General features: G+C 41.9%; 1 non-coding gene across 1 annotated transcript; it reads left to right on the top strand.

The window, feature by feature from the left end:
• Window positions 1-13,114: 13,114 nt before the first annotated feature.
• TRNAV-AAC (transfer RNA valine (anticodon AAC)) lies at window positions 13,115-13,187 on the top strand. The gene has a single exon. It is a non-coding gene; the product is annotated as a tRNA-Val (tRNA).
• The last annotated feature ends 1,200 nt before the right edge of the window (window positions 13,188-14,387 follow it).

Below are 14,387 nucleotides of genomic sequence, written 5' to 3'. Positions count from 1 at the left end.
GTAATTTGTTTTGTACAAACGGATGCTATTTATAACTCAGAAACTTTGTATGAGTCATGTGGATAGCCCAGAGTCCGTTGATGTTGCTATTGTCATGGGATCCGGAAGTCGTTCGGCGCGTGGTCCTGGAATGACAAGAGGATCTTCCACTCATGATTGGATGGCCAACATCAACCTAGACGTATGATGAAAGAATCGTGAGAAGCTGAGGTCTATATAGACATGTGTAAAAAAAGCGTAGAAGGGACTTGAAACGTTGGTGGAGCAGACTTCACTTCAAACATTGGTAGGAAGAGGAGATGTAACTTTGGTTGGATTTGGTCTTAGAATGTTTGTGGAATTTTTGTGGAATGTGAAGTGTAGTACTAATCTACAACTGTGTAGTGCTTAGGCACTGGAATTGTATCACTTGTGACGGCTTGGTATTATATGTTAGTAAAAGGTATGAGGTAATGTGCATCAAACTTTTCAGAATTTATATTTGGAACAACAATAGCGTGTTGCTCAAGTGAATGTACCTTTAAACAAGTGTTAAGAGTTAGTGAACTCAGTATTATAAAAGTACAGTATCTGTGTGATATAACAAGTGCCAATTATGAGTGTATGCAAGTTGTAATGATACACAGGGACAATGAAGGGTATGCTTTGTAATGAACTGTCATCGGGCTGACTGCAAATGGTAGCTTCGTCCTCGCTTTTGTTTCCCACTTTTTGTTGTTGTTGTTGTTGTTGTTATTGATAATTATGTAAATATGGAGTCTTCCAGCAGTATTATTGAGTATATTTTATGTATACTTTGGTGCGTTGATGAGGTGCTCATGCAAGGATGGTGTTTAGAATAGAGTTTTTTTAGAATTAGTGGAGTTATTGATGAACCTAGGTACAGTTCCTACCTATTTAGTCTTTTTCAGAACTTTAGGTAAAGCCTGAAGCAGATGTACCAGTATTAGTATTAGTATTAGTATTAGTATTAGTATTAGTATTAGTATTAGTATTAGTATTAGTATTAGTATTAGTATTAGTATTAGTATTAGTATTAGTATTAGTATTAGTATTAGTATTTACTGAACATAACAGGCGAATTAGCGCCGATACATGTTCACAAGGACAGCTGACAACAAAATAAGGAAAACAGAAATACAAAATTCCTGGGCATGCCATGAGGTTCCTTGGATACCCCGGAAACGTGACACTCCCAAGGGAGGGTCACCACAGCAATCATCCTCAGTCCCTACATGTCACGCCCATCGTCTACACTTAATATTAAGAAACAAATTAAATGAACAATAAAGGATAATAAAATAAAAGGAAGAACTAATTAAGGATAATCTACTGCTACCGCCCGGCCTGATGACAGTGTGTTTCTCTCACCATTCCACTGCGGCCGCCACGTGAAGCTGGAGCCGCTCTCCTCCTTTATCCCACCTCTCACATTTTCCCCTTCTTTTACATATTTAGGGTGGGCCCGTCCCACCCGTTCTCTTACGGTTATGTCCTGTCCTCCCTTGCCCATCACTCCTTATCATCCCCTAATATGCGTGAAAAGTGAGAAAAACGCAAGATGTACCAGTGCCCAGCATTATGTACACGCCCTGGGAGAGAGAATAATCATGCTTTATTAAAGTTTGAGGGATATTTCTGGTGAACGCTAGCGATCATACTACGGACATTCCGATTATTATTTTTATTAATTTACTAGCAAATGTACCCGTGATTCGCTACGTTATTCTATAATGTATACAGATATCTAAGTGAAATACTGTACATGCAATGAATAAGATCTTTTTTAATTCAATGTCTCACAGCGTTATCCGAGAAACAGCAGAGGGAGGTCCACATACGTTGCTTCTAATGTAAAGAGCGAGTAGCGGAGTTGTGACGATAATGGCATGTCCACTTACCCACTGCCATTCGCAATCGATTTGGGAATTTTCATTATAATGGTGGGCCCCATTGCCAACTGCGCGGTCACAATATATTTGGGGTGTTTTCGTTGCAATGACAGATCCATTTCCTACTTCCAGACAGGTAACAATCGAGGAATTTTTATTGTAATGGCAGGCACCTTCCCTACAGCCAGTCAAAATTGAGTTGTCCTGTTATCAATATAATGACAGGCCCCTTTTCGTAATGCCTGTCAGCTTACTGCCACTCACACCGATATTTTGAGTTTCCATTATAATAGCAGGCCACTATGCCTTACGTCATCCACATTTTAGAGGGTAAATGTGTTTATAATGGCGAGCACCTTAGCCTACTACCAAACACAATCGGGTGAAGGAGTTTTGAAAAAAATGCGTGTTCCCTAGCCTACTACCAGTAAAATCGAGAAGGAAAATAATTATAATGGTACACAGGCGTTGGAGAAAGACCCCATTCATCCTGCCAGTTAAAGTCGATGTGGGGAGCACTGATTACAATAGCAGACGCCCTCCTGCTGAGAGTCATTATCGATTTGTAAAGTATTAATTACAAAGGCACGCACACCTTTTCTGTATCGTTACAAATCCACTTCAATGAATAAATATAGATCGACATACGAAAATATGTGCATTTTAACTTTTTTTGAAGATTAACTGCTCTAAAACGTACATCATATCGACAAAAGGATTGTAGGCCTACGATAAGACGCCATATATAACAGTCTAAATGGCTGGTCCTATGATATGTTCTCGTATCTCATCTATTTGTGGGTAAGATTAAGTTAGAAAGGTTGAATACGGTGAAATTTTGGTAAGGTTTTCTCACAGTGAATTACTTTTCGGACACATATATGACAGCTACAAACATAGAATTTGGTACACATATAGCTACTGCTTGGGCCAAGGTTCACGTAGAAGTTGATGATCCTATCCTTCGGACAAGTGAATCAAACTACTAATTATACGTGTGAAAATCGCAAAAAATTACGTACAATCCAGAAATATAGCTAAATTTAAGGGATAAAGATACGACAAAACGTTATAGGACCAAAGCTGTAGATCACTCAAAATTGAACAGAGAATGTGCCATCCGTTTTGTGATACGACTTACCGTTTAGCCACCAAATACCTCAAAAGGAAGGTCTGCACAGTCTTTAAAATTGCCTCCATATTTCGATATTTTTGGAGGTAAAAATAAACATTTTAAACATCTCGTAATTTTTCTGTCGGTAACGGGCTAAAAGCTATAATTCAGCTAAATTTCAATTTTCTAGCTTGTCTGCCAGATTATGCCGCCATCTTGATATGGGGGGATCAAAATTAGGACTTTTAGGAAACTTTTAAACCCATGAAACCTATAAGTTATCGTTTAGGATAAATATATCCGAATGCGTTCTTATGATGAGCCCCAAATTTGAAACTCCCAGCGAGGCCCCTCACAGTATTTTGAAAATTTTCTATTTTTCTAGGCATTCTGAAGTCATCAGCTTCTCTGGTGCAAAGTTTTAAGTTTCTAGGATGCCTGGAAGTGCCTCATTAATTCACGTGAATTTTAATTTGTATACCTTAACTTATATATACAGTACAGTGTACTACGTATATTGATCGTTCCAAACTGACTTCCATTTATTAATATAGGTTATATTTGACCCACTTCGCTAGGGGTTCTAGGGTCGTCTTGGCCCCACAGTATATTTTCCAGATAGTAGGTAACGCCCCCCACCCCAATATCCTGAGTGACACTATTCATCTCAGCAAGACCGAAAGTATGGATTCAACACTATTTTCGATTATTTTCATATATCACTAACACCTCGCCCCCCACCTCAAAGGGGGCTGAAGTTGGACTTAAACAAATTCCGGAATGTCACTATTCACCTCAACGATCTCGAAATCTATAGATTCGTCACTGTTTTGAATTATTTTTATATATCACTCCCCCTCGGACCCCCCACTCCAAAAGTTGGACTTTAAAATTTCCGAAGTGTTACTATTCATCTCAGCGACCACAAAATCAAAGGATTCGACGCTATTATCGATTATTTTTATATATCACTCCCCCTAGTCCCCTTCACGGAGGGGGCTGACTTGGACTTTTAAAAAATCCGGCGTGTCACTATTCATGTCAGCGAACTCGAAAACTATGTATTCAGCACTTTTTTCTATTTATTTTATATATAACCCCTTGATCCCCCACCCCTAAGGGTGCTAGTGATGGCTTACCCCCACAGTACTCGTCTCCAGATAGTAAGTTATGAGTGTACCAAATTTCTTTGATTTTGCTCGAGTGGTTTAGGAGGAAATGTGCCATTTACGTACATACATACAAACATACAAACATTCATTTGTATATGTTATATAGATTTTATTTTAATTATTTTATTATTTATTCAGATAGATTTGAATTGACGCCCAAGCGTGAGGCAATCAAATATTTTATTCATATTTGATTATTTTAATCCTCATGCGATGGTTATGAATTATTATTATTATTATTATTATTATTATTATTATTATTATTATTATTATTATTATTATTATTATTATTATTATTATTATTATTATTATTATTTACAAAGGTTACAGTAGAAACAATATGACGGTAGGAGGGGATCACTTCTACCCGTGACTGAGATGGTGTAATTTGTTTTGTACAAACGGATGGGAAAACTGTGCTATTTAGGGTGAAGTAAGGTTATTTGGTGATACAGGTAATTTGGTGATAATGTTTTAAACGAATGCCACCACAAAGCCTGTTCTGTTTTTGTGCTTGTCTGTTGTCAGCTGGGTGTCCTGGGTTCTTCCTTGGTCCCGCGCTCAGGTATAATCCTTGGATTTTTTCACTTACTGAGGTATGAGATTTTGTAACACTCAGCTGTAGTGATTTGGCAAGTGCAGACTTATTAAATGCAGTGCGCTATTCAAGTGAAATAAACTGTGGCAATAAACCGTTTGTTTTAGTTAGTATTGGTGTCGAACTGTTCCTAAGAATGTGAGTTATTTTTTGCATTGAGAGAAAAGTTTAATTCCGTAACAATTTTCGGGACAAACTTTAAGAAAATACCAAAATATTTAAGCAGTTTTTTACACAGCTGATGGTAACCCACAATAATGTTATTTTCTATTTCCAGCTTGGTTCATTAAATGCCTGAAGGAATGAGAATTTTATACATATTTCATTTGTATATAGTGTAAATTAACAAATTTCATCATTTTCAGAAAACAGACCGTCACCAAATTAGCTTACGGTAAAATGCAAAAGAACAAAAAACCAACATGAAACGAAAGCCTCGACAAGATGATAATCCTTAAGTGTACAAGCAGTACTACAGTGCAGACTTAGTGGAGGCGGCTAGATTAGTGACTGATGGTAAAATGACAGTGCACGGAGCCTCAAAATTTAAAGTTTTTTCATGGTCGTCTCTAAAATAATGATGGCTCCAGAACAGTGAAGGTATCTTACCCAAACTTGGATTACATGCGAAATCACCCCAACGATAAACCAAACCAGTTTAATTTCCATTCATTGTTCAATCCTGCATTTCTTTCAAATTTCTACCATGCCAACATTACAGGTGGATTTAGAAAGCTGGAATAGTGCCTTTTAACCAAAATGTGAACTCTTCTGTAGCTATTGCCTCATCTTTCATAACTGAGAGATCTTTCTCAGAAATAAGTGAATCCGTAGACTCAAATTCCAATGTTGAGCACTTCCTTCAGCTTCCCAGAGAACCAACACGTGATCACTAAAAACAGAAGAGACTCTTCCGAGAGATATCACACTCCTCCCGAGCAGCGACAGTAGTAGGAAAGATGACCTAACAGTGCTCGCGTTGACTTTGATTCCTGAACCTTCAGGTGTAAAGTTAGATGATGATTGAATATGTGTCATATGCAAAAAAATCGTACTCTAATGATTCAAAACGCAAAACTTCGGAAAAGTGGATTCAGTGCAGCTTTTGTACACATACTATGGATGAAGATTGCTAATCACGAGATACTGATGACTAGGGCCCGGATGTTTATGCAGTAATAGGTTAGAATGCAAACTTACTGAAGCAAGTGACAAGTAGAGTCTACCTTCACGACGGTAGTGCTATGAAGTTTGCATAACAATTAGGGGTTGTAATGGGCCGAACCCCTAAAGGTTATGCAAACCTCATAGTAATACCGTCGTGCAGGTAGACTCTACTTGTCACTCGCTTCAGTAAGTTTGCATTCTAACCTATTACTGCATAAACATCCGGGCCCTACTGATGACATAATCATGTGAATGTGTCACGTGTGTTGTAAAGACTCATCATAAGACGAAAACTCCTGTGAAATGTAGTTATACAACTCCTGAAAGTAAAAAGTGTTCTAAAATAACTATCACCAAATTACCTTGCTACTATCACCAAATTACCTATATGTATCACCAAATAACCTAACTCAATTGAGTTGCATAAAATCATAAAGAGTTCAAGATGAAGTAATTGCAAGAATACATTCATGATCAAAACCTTTAGCTAATGTTCTGTTCTATATGATACATGGAATTTAAAGGAAACGAATAATGTATTTTCCCTCTTTATGTTGCTATAATCGAAAATTATCACCAAATTACCTTACTTTACCTATTTACAACTTGAAAATTTTGTATGAGCCATGTGGACAGCCCAGGTACGTTGTTGTTATTGTCATTGGATCTGGAAGTGGTTTGAGGCGTGGTCTTGGAATGACAAGAGGATCTTCCACTCATGATTGGACAGCCAACATCAATCTAGACATGTCATGAAAGAGTAGCGGGAAGCTGAGGTTTATATAGCCATGTGTGAAAACAGCGGAGAAGGAGCGAGTATCAAGGGGGAAGATCGAACGAATGTGGATCACCTTGCCTTTGAGAAGCAAACCTCGAACATTGCCATGAACCGAGCATGAAGCGTTTTTTGCATGACACTAAAATTTATCCCTCATTCCGGGTCGAGTGGCTCAGCATATATGGAATAATCCCCACAGTATCCGTACATAAAATATTTGAGTGGAAAATATTTGAACCTACGGTTACTAAACAGTAGGGAATTACAATACTGAAAATAATCACTATCGTCACAGTGATGGACATAACCATGTACATGGTTTTGTCATACGAAAGACCACAACATTATAATTGGATCCCATGAGTAGTCTCTTGGCTATGGTTCCCCCTTTGCACGGAGACGGTAGAATAATATCCACGGTATCCCCTGCCTATAGTAAGAGGGATAAAAGGATCCCCAGAGGCTCTTATCTTGGGAGCGTGGATTGGCGACCACTGGGACCTTAGCATTGCTTCCACTTACTTGTGCCAGGCTCCTCACTTTCATCAACGCTATCCGACTTCCCTTGTTCAACTCTCGTTCTTTCCGACCACGACGGTATTAGGTTTGCGAATCCTAGGAAGTCTTTAATTTTCATGCCCTTCGTGGCCCTTGTCTTTCTTTGGCCAGTACCCTCACTTTTCAAAGTGTTGGACCCCTTCCATTATTTCCGACTGATATGTGTTGATGGTTGCTCAGTTGTATTTACTCTTAAAATAATAATCACCACCACCACCACTACCCCATTCCTGGTTCAGTCACAACAAATTGAAAACTTGCTTTACCATACAGTTTGTTTGTTTTTTAAGTCGTCTCCTTTGTCTCCGGTTTCTTTTATTTTCACTCCATCATTACATATCATGGTACCTCATAATGGAACAGAAACCTTTATTAACATTCTAAACCACGTTAAAAATATTGTTATTTTCGGAAAGTCCATTCATTTGTTTCCGTTTGTGCGAGCCAGTAGAATGTTGTAATTTGGTTTCGCTGGAGTTCTTTAACTTTCGGGAAGACAGCGAATTAGAGTTGTTACATTCAAATGCCTTCAAATTCCACTTGCTTGAACTGGGATCGAACCTGCTGTCCACGGAACAGAAGTCGGATTTTAAACCACTAATAAGCTGATTAACCTAGAAATAGAAAGCTTTCGATTGCTTCCATATTCGCACAACAACATGCCTATAATGTGACTCATATGTAAAACGAATGCCTATTGTGACCGTAAAAAATTATAAATATGTACTTAATAATGAAATTAACAAAGATACAATTAAAGTTAACTATATAAGGTAATTTCCGAAGACTGCGCTGATGAACATTACCTTACCCACACCTGACAACGTACTTTCGAAGAATTTTATACACGTGATAAGGACAGATATGGAATCCATTGACCATGTTAGGTAGAGAAGTGTAGAGTCTAAATCACTAGCAGCTATCGGAGATGAGTGTTTTGTTATAAGTAATATACTCACGAATGTTCAAAATAATAAAAATTCGTTGAATTAAATACACCATAATATTTGTACAGAACGATAGATTTTAAGTGTGTATTCATGAGTTAAGGATCTTTCTTTCTTTCTTTCTTTCTTTCTTTCTTTCTTTCTTTCTTTAACTATTTACTCTCCAGGGTTAGTTTTTCCCTCGGACTCAGTGAGGGATCCCACCTCTACCATCTCAAGGGCAGTGTTCAGGAGCGGGAGACTTTGGGACGAGGATACAACTGGGAAAGAGAACCAGAACCTCGCCCAGGCAGCCGCACCTGCTACGCTGAACAGGGACCTTGATGTGGGGATGGGAATTTTGGAAGCGCCCGTGGCCTTATGTTCGGTGCCTGAAGGAGAAGTGGGAAAGCACGGAAAACCAGGTGGGAATCGAAACCCTGTCTATTAGGTTGACCTCCCGAGGCTGAGTGGACCCCGTTCAGCCCTCGTACGACTTTTCAAATTTCGTGGCAGAGCCGGGTATCGAACCCGACCTCCGGGTGTGGCAGCTAATCACGCTAACCACTACACCACAGAGGCGGGTTGTTACTAAAGTTCTTCCGAGGAATTTTAACGCAAGGACGAAATAATATCTCAATTTACTGCACTTTGTAATCCCAAATCATAGCCCTGCAGGAGAGCAATAACAGCTGTTACGACTGCGTGTCAGATAATAAATTACAAGTTTTGATCGTCCACTAGACTTATATACCTACGTAACTCTCCAATTAGGCAACCAAGCAATAAAGTTCGTACTTGTGATGTCTAATGAGCATATCCACTGAAGTTAATTTGGTCTCCTCTCCGCGCCCTGTCTGAATATTTAACGTCAGTCTCAGGTTCTGGCAGGTAAGAGCGAGAGCCATTGTTAATTCATGGCTCTCAAAACGGTTGCGTGGCTGACGCAGAGGGGCACGTCACATGGGGATACACACGTGGCGGGACGAGGTACCAGCTTGCACCAGGGACATTCTGCCTATGAAGAGCCTCTCAGAAATGAATGAGAGCTTTCTCGATTACGTACGTGCACGAAGATGGTTTCCTTTAACCTCAGTTGGGAACTATGTGATTAATAATATAGGAGTTACTTGACTGATCTAAGTGACAAGATCATCGTCATTCTTCGTGACACGAAAACTGAGTGGACTGGTATCACCATCTAACTTTGTATAGTTTGACCCGCATTATAACCTTTCGTAACAAAATTTCGTCCGCAGGGCTGAGTGGCTCGGACGATTGAGGCACTGGCCTTCTGATGCCAACTTGGCAGGTCGATCCCGACGCAGTTCGGTGGTATTTGAAGGCGCTCAAATACGTCAGCCTCGTGTCGGGAGATTTATTGGCAGGTGAAGGAACTATTGCGGGGACACAATTCCGGCACCTCGGCGTCTCTGAAAACCGTCAAAAAGTAGTTAGTGGAACGGAAGACAATAACATTATTATTATTATTATTATTATTATTATTATTATTATTATTATTATTATCAAAACTTTGTTTTCTTTATAAACTGCATTTTTCCAATACTCAACGTTGTCAAATTCGTTTTGCCTTGTAACGTCAGGTAAATGACAAATGCCGGACGGAGTGGCTCAGACGGTTTAGGCGTTGGGCTTCTGACTCCAACTTGGCAGTTTCGACCCTGGCTCAGTGTGGTGGTATTTGAAGGCGCTTAAATACGTCAGCCTCGTGTCAGTAGATTTACTGGCGCATAAAAGAAATCCTGCTGGACTAAATTTCGGCCGTTCGGCGTCTCCGAGAACCATAAAAATAGTAAGTGGGACGTAAAGCCAATAAGATTATTATTATTATTGTGAAGTGACAAGCAGTCCGCCTCTGTGGTGTAGTGGTTAGTGTTATTAGCTGCCACCCCCGGAGGCCCGGGTTCGATTCCCGGCTCTGCCACGAAATTTGAAAAGTGGTGCGAGGGCTGGAACGGAGTCAATTCAGCCTCTGGAGGTCAACTGAGTAGACGTGGGTTCGATTCGCACCTCAGCCATCCTGGAAGTGGTTTTCCGTGGTTTCCCACCTCTCCTCCAGGCAAATACCGGGATGGTACCTAACTTAAGGCCACGGCCGCTTCCTTACTCTTCCTTGCCTATCCCTTCCAATCTTCCCATCCCACCTCAAGGCCCCTCTTCAGCATAGCAGGTGAGGCCGCCTGGGCGAGGTACTGGTCATCCCCCGACCCAGAGTCTGAAGCTCCAGGACACTTCCCTTGAGGTGGTAGAGGTGGGAACCCTCGCTGAGTCCGAGGTAAAAACCGACCCTGGAGGGTAAACAGATGAAGAAGAAGAAGAAGACAAGCAACGTTTAGGTTAATGTATAGCGAGTATCTTAATTTAAGGTCACTCTATAAATATGGAAGTACACTCCGCCATTGATTAACAGTACGTAAACTCCGCATATGAAATAGTGAAGTATTCTTCAAGACTATTTACCTCATGGCTCGATGATCAATTCGGTATAAGAACATCAGCAATTTTAGCAAATCACAGCAGCCTATCATCACAATTTTACCGAGTTCGTAGTCCATCTAGTGGCTATGATCGTGGATAGTCGGTTCGAGTTCCGATGGAAGAAACAAATTCACTATCAGGATGTTGGCTGGTAGCGCGGGGTAGGATAGGTGGAGGTATACAATTTCCAATCACTATACTGCGTGTCAAAAGCTTGGATGCAATTCCAAACCTCTCCGCAGTGCTCATATGGAGTGAGGGCATACGATGCTCTTGACGGTGATTTGTCCGTCGCATGGTGACGTTAAGCCTTAAGCAGAGCCTATTCGACAGGAATAGACAATGGGCCGACGCCGGGTTTCAACCTCTCCATCAGCAAATTTTTATCCCACATTTGAAGCGCAGGTCATCCATGGGTGTCAAACCAGAAACACCTGCACCAGGCGATTCCAACATTTTCTAGCATGCTCCCGGCACTAAAAGCCTTACAATAAATAAATAATCATCGTGTTCGTTTTATCGCATCACGGTGCACTTATTTCTATGTAAATTCATTAAGAAAGCGCACTGAAACATGTTTTATAAGTTTTTCATTTTTAAAATTCCTTATTTAATATATTAGTCATTCGCTAAATAGTCAAAATAAACACAAATCAAGCTCCAGATAAATTCTGAAGTTGTCGTTATAATACGAGGGCAGATCAGAAAATCCTTTCGGCATGAATTTCAAGTGCAACAGACCCTCCAGGTCAAATAACACTGTCGCCATAACCTTACCGGCTGAAGGTTGAACCTTGGCCTTCTTTCGTTGTGGTGACGAGGGGTGCACCCATTCCATTGATGTTCGCTTCGTTTCGGGGGTGAAGTGGTGGATCCACGTTTCGTCGCCTGTGACGATTCGCCGCAGAAACCCCGTTGCCGTCTGCGGCATAGCGTTGCAAAAATGCCAGGGAGGATTGGAAACGTTGTCCCTTGTGCTCATCGGTGAGAAGACGTGGGACCCATCTTTGACGCAGCTTACGATATCCAAGGTCCTCGTGAACAATGGCGAACACACTGCCATACATTTTCAGCTGCGTTGCGATTTCTCTCAGTTTAATGCGCCGGTTCTGTCTAATGATCGCATTCACACTGTTGACCTTCGCACGGGTCCTGGACGTTGCGGGCCTGCCTTCGCGATGGTTGTCCGTGATATCCGTGCGTCAGGCTTCGAATTGCTGACACCACTTTACGATGCCTTGACGGGAAATGGCCCGCACCCCATACACAGCACTAATTTCACGATGAATGTCCGTGCAATTCTTCCATTTGGCCCATAGGAATCGGATTGTCGCACGCACCTCATATTTGGAGTGAACGTCCAGTTGACGCGCCATTGCATTTGGTTGTTATTCACACAGTACTAGACGAAACACCACAGCGACCTGCCTAACAGACGTGTGGGCTGTGTCTGTCCCTTTCTCCGCTGTGCCCACGTTTGCGACACACAGCGCGCTGCTGCGGCGCGTTAGTGCAACTAACGTTTTGATCCACCTACGTATTAGAGGCGTAAGCCTCTTTTTTTTCGTTTATTCTTCCACTTGGAGCTTACACGTTTCCAGCTGATCGTTTTTTTTTTTTTTTGTGCCATGTAGTGTATTATCGGCACACTTTATCTGGATGCATTTGTGTACGGGGTTGAGGAGTAAGGAGGGAGCTGTCCCGGTTCCGGTAGTGCTGCCAACAGAATGAAAATGAAGTCTGAATTGAATCGAGAATATGATCGATCGACGCGTTGGGTCGGGGATACACCTGGGGAAGAATACAGAACTCACCGATTTTGATAATTATGTACGCATCACTTTCTTGGAGTATTATGAAGTCCAGAAATAAATTTCTGCTGGCAGTGTGCTGCTTTAATGGAGCAGGAATGTGGACGGACAAAAAAAATGAAGCATCCAGAAGAAATGGTCGGAAGTCAATGTAATTTCGTACGGTACATCGGCGGGTATTTAAACGATTAGAGTTGCAGTTATATTTCTTAAAGTGGCCGTGAATCGAACCCGGAACCTCCTGGCAACACAAAGGCACTGTACCCTTTCACTACTAGGCTGGAACTTATTGATATTCTTTCTTTCTTTCTTTTCTTTCTTTCTTTCTTTCTTTATTCTTTCTTTCTTAATCAGTTTACCCTCCAGGGTTGGTTTTACCCTCGGACTCAGCGAAGAATCCCACCTCTACCGCTATTAATATTCTCAATCACGAATTATTACCACCTACTAAGCACAGTTACTTGAGTGCAAGTAGTCTACGTAACGAGAAAGGTCACTCGCCTGCGACTAGGCCCAGATAGCGGACATGCGTGTAGAACCAGTTGCTGTACTTCAACTTGCTCCAGATATACTAAGATAACTTTCGTTCCTAAGTGTGTGTTTTCGTGGTGTAGTGGTTATCACATCCGCCTAACACGCGGAAGGTCCCCGGTTCGATCCCGGGCGAAAACATTTTTTTTTCTATATAGAAATTTAATACTTTTTGCTAGTTGCTTTAGGTCGCACCGACACAGATAGGTCTTATGGCGACGATGGAACGCGGAAGGGCTAGGAGTGGGAAGGAAGCGGCCGTGGCATTAATTAAAGTACAGCCCCAGCATTTGCCTGGTGTGAAAATGGGAAACCACGGAAAACCATCTTCAGGGCTGCCGACAGTGAGGAATTTAATAGTAGCATACTTGGTCAGAACACTCATTTCACGATTATGCATCTGAAACGAAGAGGAAAAACCAAGTATGAAAGTTATTATAGGCACATACAGTCGTATCAGCAATCTAGTGGTACGAGGGCTGGAACGGGGTCCACTCAGCCTCGGGAGGTCAACTGAGTAGAGGTGGGTTTCGATTCCTACCTCAGCCATCCTCGAAGTGGTTTTCCGTTAAGGCCACGGCCGCTTCCTTCCCTCATCCTTGCCTATCCCTTCCAATCTTCCCATCCCCCTACAAGGCCCCTGTTCACCATAGCAGGTGAGGCCGCCTGGGCGAGGTACTGGTCATACTCCCCAGTTGTATCCCCGACCAAGAGTCTGAAGCTCCAGGACACTGCCCTTGAGGCGGTAGAGGTGGGATCCCTCGCTGAGTCCGAGGGAAAAGCCGAACCTGGAGGGTAAACAGATGATGATGATGGACTTTAGAGTCCATCATTAGTGTTGACATTATTTTAGTAATATCTGATTTTACATGAGTGTGTTGTGACATTCTCCGCCTCTGTGGTGTAGTGGTTAGTGTGATTAGCTGCCACCCCCGGAGGCCCGAGTTCGATTCACGGCTCTGCCACGAAAATTTTGAAAAAGTGGAACGAGGGCTGAAACGGGGTCAACTAAGCCACGGGAGGTCAATTGAGTAGGGGTGGGTTCGATTCCCACCTCAGGCATCCTGGAAGTGATTTTCCGTGGTTTCCCGCTCTTCCCCCAGGCAAATGCCGGGATGGTACCTAACGTACGGTACAGCCACTTCCTTCCCTCTTCCTTGTACATCCCATCCAATTCTCCCATCCCCCCATAAAGTCTTGTTCAGCATAGCAAGTGAGGCCACCTGGGCGTGGTAGTGGTCATTCTCATCAGAAGTATCCCCTGACCCAAACTCTCACCCTCCAGGACACTGCCCTTGAGGCGGTAGAGGTGGGATCCCTCCTTGAGTCCGAGGGAAAAAC

This window comes from Anabrus simplex, chromosome 3, assembly GCF_040414725.1.
Source record: "Anabrus simplex isolate iqAnaSimp1 chromosome 3, ASM4041472v1, whole genome shotgun sequence".
In the NCBI taxonomy this organism is placed as follows: Eukaryota; Metazoa; Arthropoda; class Insecta; order Orthoptera; family Tettigoniidae; genus Anabrus; species Anabrus simplex.
Note: the sequence above shows the minus strand (reverse complement) of the source record. Positions and strands in the feature narration are given on the sequence as shown.